Genomic DNA, 13644 nt, shown 5'->3' with positions numbered 1-13644 from the left:
AGGATTCACATGTCTGGTATTAGGGGTTTTGTTAGGTGGACTTTGGCTCTTGGAAAGAATATTGTTTGTCCAAATGAGAAAGATTCATTAAAACTATATTATGTATATTAGTACAAGTAGTTACATATATTATATATGATGTTTTGTCCCCTCCACTGATGTGGGATTTCCCTCTGTATGCTGTGAGTACCATTGGTTAATAAAAAAAACTGCTTTGGGCCCATTGCAGTGCAGAATAGGGCTAGGTGGAAATTCCAAGCAGATAGAGGAGAAAGAGAGTAGGAGGAGTCAGGGAGAAGCCAGGTAGATGCCCTAGGAGACAGACACCAGATGCCAGATGGAACCTTACCAGTAGTCCACAACCACATGGTGATACACAAATTAATAGAAATGGGTTAGTTTAATATATAAGAGCTAGCCAATGAGAAGTGTGAGCTAATAAACCAAGTAGTGTTATAATAATATAGTTTCTGTGTGATTATTTTGGGTCTGGGCAGCCAGGAAATGAACGAGCGGCCTCTGCCTATACTTCTCCTTTTTAAAACAGATAATACTATGATTTCGTGTGGTTTTCCCCAAGCATCTTTATTCTTTTACCCACCTTCCTCCTTCTTCTGTATCCCCCCCTTTCCTAAAGGGCCCCCTCTCTCTTTTCCCATTTCCCCTATCAGATCACTTGTATCAGTAGAGGAGATGGAGAGATCTGGGCTTTGAGACTGAAGAGATGGCTCGGCAGTTAAGAGACCTGATCTCCTAGAGGTTCCTAGTGAGTTTCCCAGCACCCATATTAGGCATCTCACCATCGCTTGTAACTACAGTCCTAGGGAACCTGACAAGTTCCTCTAACACATACATACATACACACACACACACATACACAGAGAGAGACAGACAGACAGACAGACAGACAGAGAGTCATAAACACACATAAAATAAAATCAGAGACATAGGTAGAGGCAGAGACATATATCCTGGTTTACATTCTAATTGAGATAGTTTATTGCACTCAGTGCTGACACATCTCACTCACTGAGATTCTCAGAGCATTTCTGTTCTTGAGGAATGAAAATAATATTGCCTACTTGTCCATATTGTGGTATGAATTTAATTATTAATTTAAAGATTAAATGTATTTGCAAGCTACAGAGCAAATTGTTTTGCTGGTCCAATAAGAAAGAAATGCTTTCAAGATTTAAAAGAGCCATGATTGGCTTTATGTGAGCCATGTACCTGCTACAGCACTTCTATTAATCAGTAAGTTTATCAATCAGATGGCTTGATGTGTATTTATTTGTATGTATCTATGTGTGTATTTGTCACATGTGGGAGTACTTGCATAGGCCCAAAGAGGGCATTGGTGTTACTAGTCCTCTGGAGCTGAAGTTACAGATAGTTGTGAGCCACTGATGTGTCATCTGGGGACCAAACTCTGGTCCCCTGGAAGAACAGTGAGTGCTATTAGACTCTGAGTCATCTCTCCAGCTCCAGGTTTGACATTTAAATAAGAGATGTTGGAATGTAGACCTGAAGAGGAAAACCTAAGCTGCCATTGTCAGCAGCTACAGTGATGGTGTCAACATCACTGAGTTCTGTTCTTCCACCAGCATATTTGAGCACCTCATGTGTGTGGTGCATTCTACAATAAAATCATGGACAACGAGAAGGTAAGATTAGAATTGTCTCCAAAGATGTTATCTCACAGCCTACTTTGCTTCCCTGAGCCTCAGTTTCTCCATCTGCCAAGTAAGCTGCTTGATAGAGACACTCCCATGATAGTTTCCACTATGACCTTTAGCATTTAACAACTCTCTAATACCAAAGTTGAGGTGGTAACTCTGACTCCCCCCTTCTGGGCAATTCTTTTCAAGAAAAAAAAACCCTCTGCTGGTTAAGCTAGCCAAATAATAATACCTGAAGGTCATCCCCAAATATTTTTGTGCCCCAGGAATCCCAAATTGAAGTCATCACCCAAAAACTGATTTTTACACCATTCACACATGATTTTGTACCACGCTCACCTGCTTTATCCTCGATACAGTCCTCCAAGGGGTATTGCCGGATTCATTTTACCAGGGAGATCGTCTACTCTTAAAGGGCTTAGACCATTTGCAACACTAAAAGGAATTAGCTTGCCAAAGGCATAAAATCAGATTTTCTGTTTTCACCATTTCCCCTCCCCTTGCAAGTACGTTCATGATAGTGATTGGGAAAGGCAGGTTCCGGGAAGCAGAATTTAACCAAAGAAGCTGGTAGGTCATTCCAAAAGCCCACAGCTCCTCCTTCAGCACTGAGAACCTCAGAATGGGTTAAGTCCTCCCTGGCTCGGTCCCAACAGACATTAAATTCACCTGTGCTTGCTCTGGAATAAATCAGTGTCCCTTTCTGCTCTGCTGTTGTCTGGAAATAATGCAAATGCAATGGCCTGCATGGGCTTTGTGCTTCCCTGGAAGGATGCACATAATAAATTGTCCCTTAATACTGTTAAAGAGACATTTTCCTCTTACTCAGGAGCTTTTGAGGTTGGATGCGGCTACTCACCCAGTGAGGAGGACATGTGTCTTGTCACCGGGTCCACTTATTCATGTGGCCTCTCATTGCTCCTTGGCTCCTCATGTTTCTAAGTTCAAGGAGACATCACCAGCCTCCTTGTTGAGGCGCAGGACTCACTGGTAATCTAGGTGGGCTTCCTTGTTTGTGCTTTGAATTTGCTTCACGTGTTTTATATGTTTATTTATTTGGGTGCTTGGAAGCTGAGGGAAAATTGGTGCTCTCGGTCCATGCCATTCATCATTTGGAAAAATGCCAAGATGTTCCCACAGAGGACAGAAGGCATTGGTCTCCCCTGCAGGAAGCCACTGCTGCTCCTTAATTGTTTGCTGGAGGAAGAATCAAGGGTAAAATTTAAAGTAAATGGCTGGCCATCTTGCGCTAATTCATCAAAGCGTGTTTCGAGTCAGTAGTCAGGGCATGCATCAGCCCCTGGCGCCACCACCTTCCACGAGACTGGAAGCATTAGCAGACCTCCAAGCCGATGAAATCCTTAGGAGGCATTCAGCAGTGCTTGAAAAGCAGAGGAAGAAGAGGCGGTGATTTCTATGCATGCTCGTGTTCCGTTTGCCACATGGGAAACACCAGTTGTCTGTGACCTAGTTATCAGAGAGAGGAAGCAGGAAAGAAAACCCACAAAGCTGTTTGCTGTGTGGGAATCCCATTCTCCAAGGCACCCTGCGTGTCGAAAAAATAATTAGCATCACCTAGTTTGATTCTTGTCCTTTTTTACAAAGATTTTTTTTGGTAGTAATAAAAAATGAATCCCTATAAGGTGGATCGAAATGAAGGACAGGGATGGAGTTAGGAATCGACCATGGGAAACCGAGGTTTATGAAAATCTGGACGTGGAACCTGGGGTGATTTTAGGAAATCTGCCAGCACTGCCTCCAGTATACACACACTCTCTCTCCCTCGCCTCTCTCTGCATTACATGATTGACTCTGAAATGATGTGTGCTCTTCTGTCAACACTATGAAGATCTTTATTTTTGTTTTTCAGTGTGTAGGCATTCATCTATTCTGCAAATATTTGTTGAATCTGTTCGAGATGCCAGCGATACATCAGTGAACAGAGCAGACAACACCCATGCCCTTGTGGAATGTACCTCTTCTTAGGGAGCTAGACGGTAAACAAGGTGAATAAGTAAAAGGTACTGTTAGAGGGCAGTTGGAGGGCAAGGGCGATGAACTGAAATGTCGGGAAGGCAGCTGAGATCACAAACAAGATGACTGTGCAAAATCCTATTGGGGTGGGTATTTTCTTAGTAAAGACCTGAACCATGTCAGAGAACAGCCCTGCTATGGTTGGGCAATGCAAAAATACTCTGGGGACAAGAACAAGCTGGTTTGCGGGGAACCTGGGGTGGTCGAAGAACAGTGAGGTGCAACAAAGAGGAGTCAAGAGATCCAGTTGAAGCCAGAGAGCTGGAGAGACATATCGCAATGAACCTTGGAAATTATATTGAGGAGTTGTTTTTACCGTGATTAGATGGGCGGCAAAACCTGCCTCAAGATGATTGACGGCATCACTTTCCAACATCGGAAGTCTTTCTTGGCTACAAAGTCAAAATCTCATAGTCACACAAAGAAGGAATCTAAGCAGCAGCGGCCCATGCCCGGTCTGTTTCCAGAACCATCCTAAATTCCCAGGCTTCCAAAATACCAGACTAGCTAATTAATTAGCTTCTTTGAAGTTTGAACTACTTGAACTGTGGAACGGGTGGGAAGACAAGTGAGGTGGCCAATGCCTTCCTACATTTGGGTCTCACCTGCATCTAAGTGAATGAACATGATCAGATCTTTAGAATCAGTGAAGATTGTAATCTCTTGAGAGACTCTGATAGCTGTAAGAGCTTCAAATTAGAAAGCATTTTCTCTCCTAATCCCTTATCCAGAGAGTCCCTTGATCTGACAGGACCCAGTAGAGTTATCAGGAGTGGCTGTGAGAATGCCAGTCATGTTACTAATAATAGATGTCATATGAAGTTGAACATATTTTTGAATAAATTAGAGTGAATTACATATTATCCCAAAATATCATTATTCACAATCGCTAGAATTCCAGCATGCATTTTTTTTTGAAACAGGGCTTGACCCAAAACTCATTATGCAGACTAGACAAGCTTTGAACTTGTAGCCACCTTCATGCCTATGCATTCCAGGGTTGAGATCACAGGTGGATGCTTCCACAGCTGACCCAGTGTGCCTTTTTTCAGCAGAAAAGAAAGGTGACAGAGGGTCAGAATGTCAGAGCCACACAAAATCTAGACATGCCCCACTTAATTTTTCTTTTGTGACTTTTGGTGGCAAACAGGATAAAAACCATTTCCATAGGGAACGAGACTAGAGTGAACGAACACTTGTCTAGAAAATCACCGTCATTTCTTCTCCATTTGCCTCCTGCAAGGATAGAACTGATCTAGACTCTTTTTCCTCAGTTCAAAGAGCAGTGAACTCATGGCAAGTGGCAGACAAAGGTCTTTTTCTGAGGGCAATTTCAGAATGAATTATTGTGCTGTTCTCATAATTAAATGCAAGGAAGTCACCATCTGTAGATCAGACATGGCTCTTCACATAAGAGAGGAAATTACTAAATATATATTTATATAGTTCTCATGAATATGCATCTTGTAAATGCACAAATATGTACAATTACTTGATAGACTGTTTTGGTTCCCATCTTCCGAATATTTAATACAACTGTAAATGTTTAATTCATATTTACGGGGGATGATTGAACAGTTTCAGAATTATCCCAAGTCTTTCTGGAAGCAAGATTGGGTGTTTCTAGTATATCTATGCACCATGAATTGGCTAATGGAATCCACACTAACTGATTTAACAATGATTTTCTTACAAAGTCTGTTGAATAAAACAGTGGCAAAAGCCGCCTTCTGTTCTGTAGCAGGCATCCTGGATTCTAGTCCTGTGGTGGCCTATAGAATCCCGATCTAGACTCCCAATTGGCCTAATGTACTTCTTTCTGCTACACCCTTCATCACTGAACCTCAATTCATGAGCAACTCACACTCAATCTTTGGTACCTACTCCCTATTCCCAGAACACTCTTTAGATTAACAGCAATATTTTGTTACTACATCACTTGTCTATAAGGTCTGTCTCAACTTCCCCACTACAAATTTCTGTGGCCTCATTGCTAGGCTCCTGGGCTTGTGATGTGCCCTGGCCTCCTTATGCTTTTACCACTCACCTACAATGTCACAAATTTATGTTTATGGTCTGTTCTCTGTCTGCACGCTTACTCCGAGGAGCACTCCAACTCCTAGAACAGACCTGGCAATTAGCAGCAGACAGAAAGGAAAGGAGAGAACTCAAGTTCAAACTCAGCACTGGTCAGTAAAGCAGAAAGTGCTGCAAGCCTTGATGATGCTTAACTGGCCAGATCTCCAGTGCTGTGCCTGTTTTGTCTAGAAACTAGCTCTTAGGGGCAGCTCTGGTGTGGAAGGCTTTGATACCGTGCCGCATACACATAAACTGCTAGTGTTCGAATTTCTTCCTGAGAATAATCTGAAAATCAAACAAATGAAATATATGAAAACTATGCATTAGAGTGGGGGAGAAAAAAAATACATGGATTTGTATTAATCCAGGCTTATTTGTAGGTGATGCTTACCTAGAAATTATTCACATGAGCCAAAAGGGAAGAGAGTCTACAAATGATGGGCCATCATTTTAGTATAAAGATAAAGGACTTATAAACGGAATGATTAAAGCATGCATAGTTTCATAAAAATAAAGAAAACTAAATCTTGGGGTAAAGTATTTCATGGACACCAAACATCAAATTACCAAAAAAACCAAACAAACAAAAGCTCATGAAACTTCCAAAAAGTGTAGATGAAGGCACCAAGGCACTAGAGGCTAAAATGTGTATTTTGAGGAACTTGGAGAAGAATAAATCCAATTTATGACTGAGAATTTATCTAGTGAAATTACCCTATTAACCTACCTCCAAAGCGAAGAATGCTGCAACACAGGCGTGAAACAATAGCAGTGGGATGAGAAGACAATGTGAGAACAGCTGAAATCCGAAAGACAAAGGGAGGAGGGGGAAGGGAAGGAGGAAAAGAGGAGGGGGATGAAGAAAAAGTGAGAGAACGGGAGACCCATTCTAATTCTCCTCTCCACAGATGTCACCAGCATTCTGGCAAAGAAAATTGCTGGTAATTACCAGAACCACATTCTTGTTATAAGTGAACAATATTTCTGGCTTGCCATACATATGTGGATGCTTAAGGGAATGCTTAGTGAACTGTAAATAGCGTGGGTTCAGTTCTGCTCAACTAATCCTATAGACAGTAATTACACAGTCTCAAGTCTACGCAAACCCTTCAATTATCAGGAAGACTTTCTGAACCATGGGGAGCCAACTGACAATAGTTATCAAAACCCTGTTGCCCCCACTGGTGTGGAGAAAGAAGTAGAGAACTTCTAAATTCTCAGGATTGTGATAAACCAGCTAAAGGAAAACAGCACACAGCTAGGAAGTTGTTTGAAATGATGTCTCTGTGGCTATGAAAATGTCCATAACGTTTATCTGTCCTTCTCCATGCACCCAGGAAGATAATTTCTGGAGAGTTTTGTCATAGATCTAACATAGGGACACTGGAAAGAGTTTTGTTGGCTTGAAGGTATTTGTAATCAGATTGTTTTTAAATGGGGCAAATGGAAAAACAACATCAATATTCAACTATTTTGAATATGGAGAGATCTTTTCACTTTACTAAATTGGGTGTATAGAGGCATAATATAGAGTTTCATACATGTTTTAAATAGTTGTATAGCTGCCATCATCAAGATAAACACATCACCTGAAGTAGTAAATACACCTTCCCATTTCCAAAAATGCACTGTTCTTTCCCTATGGTGATCCTAAAGCGCTGACAGATAGCACCTAACTTTGTGTGTGTGTGTGTGTGTGTGTGTGTGTTTTACTCAGCATGGTGCTTGTGAGAGCCATCAGAGATGTTGTTGAATATCTTATTCAAGCATTATTCAAATATATATGTTTTTATTGGTCACATTGCTATAGTTTGTTTTCTGTTGCTGTGCTAAGCACTATGATTTAAAGCAATTTGAAGGGGAAGGGTGTATTTCAACTTGCAGGTGGCAATCCATCATCTCCATCCTCATGCCCATCACAGTGGGAGGCTAAGGCAGGAACTCAAGGAAAGGACCTGGAGGCAGGAACTCAGAGACCACTCCACAGAGAAGATTACTTCTCAACTCACTTCTGGGCTAATAATCAAATATCTTATATAAGCCAGGCCCACTTGTTTAGGGCTGGCACTGCCCACAGTGAGCTGTACACTCATCCATTAGTTAACAACCAGGAAAGTGTTCCCACAGATATGTCCACAGGCCAGTCTGATGGAGGTGGAGGAAGAGAAGAGGAGGAGAAAGAAAAGAGGCGGAGGAAGAGGAGGAGGAGAAGAAGAAAAAGAAGAAATGGTGACAGTGTGGCAATATGCAAGTTCATTCCTATTTCTTTAGTAGAGTTTATTTTTAAATCACCAAGTATTTGAATATAAAAATGTAGTAACCCTAAAGTAATAAATACCTACATTTCCTGCCTAAGATACGAAGTATTTTTTCATAGTAGTCACTTTGTAGAATGTGGCATTTTTATCTTGGCAATGCATTTTTCCTTCTTAATGTTTTTATTAGCACATAATAATTATACTTAATAATGGGTTACATTGTGACACTTTTGTATGTAAACATTATGTATTTCTGTCATATTTACCCCGTTACCCTCTCTGCCCCCTTCCCTCTCCTGCTGATTGCTTTTCTCTTCCCATACAGGCTTCTTTCCACTTTCCTGTCTTTTTTTTTTTCAATGACCCAATATGTTTCATTAGAGTTGCTTATAGGATCATGGATGAGGGTTCGTTTATAGAATTATTGACAACTTACCAGTGGCTACACCACTGTAGAAAATGTCTTCCCCTCCACCATCAACTATGAACTGTGTAAATCTTCATCAAGAGGTGGGGTCTCCTAAGCACCTCGCTGTTCCATGACAAGATGCCGATGAGCTGAAAAATTTGTTCAGATTCTGTGCAGTTGATCTCAGGTGTTATGAGTTTAAGAGGATAATAGGCAGCCATGTCATGCCCAAAAGCTACCGCTCAATACCATTCCCCTTCCCCATTCCAGCTTCTTCTGGCTCTTCTATCTTTTCACCCATATGGGAATTCCATCCTCTGCAACAGGTCTCAGATAAAATCCAATCAAAAGGTGCGTAGGTACCCCCATAACAGGCTTGCCAATATTGCACCAACAGGTGCCTCTTACCTGGCCAGTCAGTACTACTACACACAGGGTTCATGGCTAAGTAGCACTGTTGACAGTTCTCCCCTATCAGCTTGCATCATACAGCCTACCAAGAACAAAGCTAGTCAACAAAGAGGAAAATTACAAACATACCACATTTTCCTTATCCTTCTATCAATAGATATTGAGGTTAATTTAATAATTTGTCCCCCGTGAATTGTGTCACAATAAATATTGATGAAAAAGGCATTTTTCTTTATGGATTCAGATTCACTTTTGGCGTTTTGCATTTTTTTTAATTTTAAGATAACTATAGCTGTAAGTCTTGTGAGGATTAATTATCTGAGTAGTACATTTAAAGAAGGTTTCCTATATCCTGCATCAGGTTTCACCAAACAGTATTTTAACCTGGCAAATACAAAATTACTATTGACAGAGGTACAATGTGTGATCGATCCTGTGCCACTTTATCACACACGTGGACTCACATAGGAATATGTGTAAGCTACCACAAACAGCCCCCTGCTAATCCTTTCAGGATTACTCCAGCCCCTTACTTTCTTTTACAAATAACAATGCTTTAAATATGTTCTGCTTTGACACACTTTAATAAGCGAATCGGGCTGTGTGTTGACTCCAGTGAGAATGTCTTCCACAGGCCCATATATTTGCACACTTTGTTTTCAGTTGGTGGCACTCTTTGGGGAGGATTAGGATGTGGAGCCATTCTGGAGGAAGGATGTCACTGGTGGTAGTAAGCTTTGAGATTATATAGACAGATCTACTTGCAATTTTCTCTCAACCTCGAGCTTGCGGTTGAGACGCAATCTCCCAGTGTCCTGCTCCTATCATCATTAGGGGCTTCTAGCCACCATGTCTCCCCCATCAGAGTGGACTCTTATCCCTCTGGAGCCAGAAGATGAAATAAACTCTTCTACAAGCTGTGTTGGATTATGTCGTTTTACCACAGCCACATAAAATTAGTTAATACAGACAGTGTTGTAATTTTTGTTAAAATTGTCAAACACAACACAGAAACTTCAAAAAGAAAAGGAAAGCATACCGATGTACACATATTTTTATTCTTTTTCTAGTCTGTCTTTCTTCCCGTGTGCCTAATAATCATTCTTAAGACATTTACATCCTATTTAAAGAACTATATTTCTTTTCATATTTCATATTCTCATTTAGTTTCTCTTCCTCTGAAAGTATCTTTAATTCATCTTCGTTCAAAAAGGGTATTTTCTCTGGATATAACTCTCAGGTATCGGTTCCAGTCTTCTTTGAATTGGTAAAAATGACTATCACTGAGGGCCTACATGGTGGTTTCTGATGAGAAATATGTCATTATTTGTGTCATTTTCCTGTCTTACTGGCTTAGTTTTCAGAAGTTTGATTATTGTCAGACAATACCTACATCCCTGTCATGGATGTGTCTGTGTCCATTGATTTTATTTTCCTACTCAACTCTTCCTGATTCTTCATAGAATGAGTGCCTTCTCCATTGAAAACTTAGAGCGTCTGGGATTGTAAGATTAAATCTTCCATGTTAGCATCTTTCCTCCCTTAGCAAACCAATGTGAACAGAAGAGCATCACCCCAGAACAACTTGACAGAGGCGGAAGTCAGACACCTTTCCTGGTCTCTATCTCTACCCAGAAAGGGAGAACCCCATTACTCCGCAACGGATTGGTGTTTCACCTCCACCCAGATGCTCCACTGATTCCCCCCTGGCTGGCAGTGGGTGGTGAGATGGGAGGCAATGGGCAATGTGGAAAGGTTGGTTTTGTTACTGTAAGGGAAGGTGAAAGCTCCTATGTGCTGTCTTCTCTAATAATCTAAGCAAGGGATTTGTGACTTTTCCTATACATTGAAAACAGTGGGCATCCAGGTCCCTCATGGCACTGACTGATAAGATGGGGCGGGGCTATGGCTTTGTTTGTGGCACTTGACAAACGAGAGTTGAAAGTTTCCTTTCTTGCTAAGTTGCCCTTGTCTGAGCTTCTGGCTGGAGAGAGAATCTTCTCTTGAGAATTGCTGTCTCTTTCCTATGTGATGTGTCATTTGCTAGGTTGCCTGCTACTTCCCTGTAGTCTGTGATTTATGAGAACAACAATAACAAAAGAAGGAGAGAAACCTCAGACCTTGCTGCCATGAAATCCACTAAATGACTCCAGTCTCAAACCAGTCTTCCTTCTTTCCTCCACTTCTCCGGCTTTCTTCCTTGTTGTAGATCTAATTTCCAAAGCTTTTTGGATACTGATGTGAAGGACTATGGACGAGTATTCTGTTTATTTTTGAAGGTTCCCATGATGCAGACCAGGAGAAAAATGTCATGGCCTTGAATTAGGAAAGATTAAATTTTCTGCCCACTGTGGATACTACTGTACATATCTTCACTGATCACAAGTGTGCAAGAAAAAAGACTGAAATATTCAACGTGTAGTAGACATTGAGTTAATAAAACAGAATAATGGATAAAACACTATTTCTCTATTTTCCAGTGCTTTGTATGGTGGTAGTAGTCCAATAAACGTACAAAATAGAAGAAAACAGAAATGATTTAGTGAGTTAGACAAGTAAGGACCTTAGTGGGGGATGGGTGCCATACAGAGTTCTATTCCAAGCAGTCTTTGAATGGCACATGTTCACAAAACTGGGTCAGAATCTACGGAGTCTCTGACAGTCAGATAGTACTGCTTTGCTGACATTGAGGAAATCGACTATTTGAATAAAGATAGAAGTGTGATCATGAGAACCCTTACATGCAAGAAGGGTTGTTTGCTGTTTAGGGAAAAGATAGCAATAAATCGAAATTGACATCCACAATTATCTTAACAATCAACTATAAATTTGATCACTATATATATGCATTCTATTCAACAGAATTCAAAGGAGGTACTGGGTTGCTCCTAACACATCTTTGGAAGTCACCAGATATGGTTCAAGCTAAAATAATAGAGGGAGATACAAGTTAATTACATAGCGCCTGGCAAAATCACACACTTTTTTTGTGATAATAATGTGGTAAATAAATACATGCTCACTCCATGGGAAATGGTGGTAATTACTGAGAGCATATGTTCATACCACCATATTGCTCACTGATAATTGTGCAATTAAACAATGGTAGTGCGCAAAGTGGCTATTTCTGTCTCTCTGTTTTTCTCATGCTATGTGAGATGCATATGAAGGCCATGTGTGGGAACTTTCAAGCAGGAATCACACTGTGTGAACATTTTTTTTGTTGTCGTTGTCAACTCTCACTCCCGAAATACTCCAAGAACGAGCCTCTGACTTTTAGTAATGTGCATCTATTTTTAAGTAACTGCCACCATATAATTAAGGCCCAATGAACTGTTTGTTCATTAGATTCATAAAAGTTAATGAAAGTCTTGCGAGACATAAGCAATCTAAAGGAACAGGTCAATCTTGACAGCTTCATCTCTGTGCTATGTTGCCCAAGAGTTCAGATTTCATGGAGGAAGTTGTTCATCCAAATATCAAATAAGGAGCCTCAGGAGATGGCTCCACAAGCAGGGTGTTTGCTCTGCATGCATGAGGACTTGAATTTAAACCTTCTAGTACTCAAGTATAAGCTGAGCATAGCCATAAATGCCTGTACTTCCAATACAGTAGGACAAATACAGTGGTTCCCAGGGGAGCTTGTTGGCCAACCAGCCTAGCCAAAAATGGCGAGCTTCTGGTTTCTGGTTTGATGAGAGAACTGTCTCAAGACAATAAAACAAGAAACTGTAGAGAAGATGACCAATGTCCTTCTCTGGTCTACATATGTGTGCACAGACAGACGCATAGAAACATACACACACACAATGCACACACACACACACACACACACACACACCATTCCATCAACAAATATCAAGTGATCAGGTCTGTGCACACAGAGACCAGAGGAGCGTCAGGTCATTCAGAGCTAGAGATATAAATAGTTGGGGATTTCTGGACTTATTACTTGGGTACTGAGATTTGAACTCTGGTCTTCTTGATTGCACAGCAAGTACTCTGAACTGCTGAGCCTTCATTCCAGTCAACTTCAGTCTTTGATTTTCAGTTTTCTCAACTGTAAAAGAATTTGTGAAGGGTTTATTATGAGGCTAGAGTGAAATAATGTATGTGAGAACACTTGTAAAGCAAGTGAGCACCATACTCACAAGGAACATTCTTATTAAGGAGCCGCTCTTTCAACAGAAGCAAATGAAGACATTGCTTCAAAGATGTCAGCATTGTCTCAAGGCCTATCATCAGTAGCTGGGAAAAGAATGAAAGAGTCACTGTGATTTTTTCTCAGAAGCAGGGAGAGTGACCTAAGACAAGCCATCATGGGCAACCTTCAGAGTATAAAAAACAAAAACAAAAGAACCAGCGAGGAGCAAGTCCTAGACAGAGTGGCTCACCCCTAGAATCAAACCTTCATGAAGAAGCTCCCATAAACATAACAGCACGGGAGTTTTATGAGCTTTCACACCTCTGTGACATACCTCAGCTTAAATAAGTTTACTTTTTTTTTTCATTTTACCTGACCTATTTATAGAAAAGATACATACCCGGTGACAAGACTTAAGATAAAATATGAACAAAATCAATATAAAGTATAGAGAACCAACAACTTCAAAACAAGGATTTCTCTGTTTCTTCAAATCTCTGATTTACACCATCAAATGCAACACATTGATTCCTAAGGTTATTTGCAATAGAGAAAATGCATCGGATTTTGAAGAACATTTTCAACCAAGAAAAAAAAAACTCAGTTAGGTCTTTTTATTTACTATAATTA

Source organism: Microtus pennsylvanicus, chromosome 2, assembly GCF_037038515.1.
Source record: "Microtus pennsylvanicus isolate mMicPen1 chromosome 2, mMicPen1.hap1, whole genome shotgun sequence".
In the NCBI taxonomy this organism is placed as follows: Eukaryota; Metazoa; Chordata; class Mammalia; order Rodentia; family Cricetidae; genus Microtus; species Microtus pennsylvanicus.
This window is presented reverse-complemented; position numbering follows the sequence as displayed.